Source organism: Sceloporus undulatus, chromosome 2 (genome assembly GCF_019175285.1).
Source record: "Sceloporus undulatus isolate JIND9_A2432 ecotype Alabama chromosome 2, SceUnd_v1.1, whole genome shotgun sequence".
Lineage (NCBI taxonomy): Eukaryota > Metazoa > Chordata > Lepidosauria > Squamata > Phrynosomatidae > Sceloporus > Sceloporus undulatus.
The window spans coordinates 121990523-121992222 of record NC_056523.1 but is presented as its reverse complement, the minus strand read 5'-3'; the positions used below and the strand labels follow the sequence as shown (position 1 = coordinate 121992222).

The 1700-nt window shown below is 41.5% G+C and overlaps 1 long non-coding RNA gene across 1 annotated transcript in view; it reads left to right on the top strand.

Moving 5' to 3' along the window:
- Positions 1-497: 497 nt before the first annotated feature.
- Positions 498-1700, top strand: part of LOC121920891 — a 22995-nt gene continuing 21792 nt past the window's right edge. The window contains exon 1 of the long non-coding RNA XR_006101790.1: positions 498-630. This is a non-coding gene — a long non-coding RNA (uncharacterized LOC121920891). The remainder of the gene's footprint in view (positions 631-1700) is intronic.

Here is a 1700-nt window from a genome sequence, read left to right as displayed (position 1 = left end):
TTTGGTACATTAACCTTATGAAGACATGATGGTGAATGCTCTAGGGGTGGAAGGCAGGATTGACTCATTCCTGACCTCAACTTGATTAGTGAATGCAGTTGGGACTGAGGACAGGAAATGTGCCACCCTTTCTCATGTCCCTCTTAACATCTGCGCAGTCCAAATGTCACAAGCCAGTTCCTGCCAATTAAATCAATGTTTAGCTTCTTTAAAATAAGATTCATAGAGGAAGTGCTAAAATATTTCCAGAGTGCAAGTTTTCACATGGACAAGGGGAAATGAATATCAGAATATCAGAATAACTGTAAACAAGGCAATACGTACACTTATGTTGAGTAACATCTTGTTCTTAGCATGTGGAGACTACAGTCTTCCCATTGTGCTGCTAGTCAGTTGCAATAACATTATAGTGTACACAGGGGAAGAGGAGCTGTGAGATGAATCAATCAGGGGCACGTCTGCATGAGCTGCTAGGGATTTCAAATTTCAGTCTCAGGAAACAGCGTGCATGTAACTTCCATGCCATTGTGGAAATTTGCAGGCATGGAAGTGAGCTGCTGGAGTTTAACCAGACCACTGGGAGCAGGATCAGAAAACAAGACTGCAGCCATAGTTCTGCAGGAAAAAAGGGTAAGTTGAAATGAACCAAACAGTTCTGAATTGCTGGGCTTCACAGAAGAAGTGCTGTGATAAATTTTGAAATGCAGTTCCTCAATAGGGAGGTTTTCTCATTAAACTGCAAGAAGTGGCCCCACCAAGAAGTAGATTATTGGTGAAGGGCAGTCCATTGTTAATTCTTTACATTGTTGTTATTGTATTTTTACTTCCAGGGATGCAGGGAGAGGTACTACATAAATTTTCTCTATCATGTGAAAAAAAAAAATTCCTTGGTTGGCTTTGAGTCCTATGCATCATGACTTGGATGAGCGGGAGAATGCCATTTGACATTCTGTTTCAGGCACCCATAGGCCTTCAGCTGGCCCTGGCATTCAACATGGCAGTCACTGTAGCCACCTCATCCCAATATGCAGGTGTTTGTGTTGTGGCCATCCATTCATCTTTCTCTGTAGAAAATTCTCAGCTCTTGTGAGGACAGCAACTAATTCTAGAAGGAACAGCGACTCTTGAAGTGGTCTGGCAGCTGACATAATCTGTCCTTAGTCAAAAAAGTCCCAGTGCTTTAGCATTGCAAGTCCTACACTGCTGCTTCTCGGTTTCACCAATGTTGCTGGGATACTTCTCATTGCTACTTATTGCTACTTGCCTTAACCACCCTTGCTCAGTACTTCTGTAACTAGCAAAAGGGAAAATATTTGACTCTACCAAGCACCCTTGCTCAGTTGCCAACAAGCAGAAAGTAGAGGTGGCACAGTTATCTTGAGCAGACACGTTCCAACTAGGATCAGTCCAATTGACATTTTACTTCCCAAGGCAATGGAGAAGATGGCAAACTCTTGTTGATTTTCTATGTAGAGTAGCAAAATAATAATAATAATAATAATAATAATAATAATAATAATAATAATAATAATAATAATTTTTATTTATAGACCGCTATTCCGCAATGATCATAGCGGTGTACAGTAAAATTGCAAAACAATACAAAAAATTGCAAGGCCTCTCTCCCCCTCAAGATGGTGGTTGGAGGAGGGCTCTTTGTCTTCCAGGCCTGGCCTCTCTCCCCCTCAAGATGGTGGTTG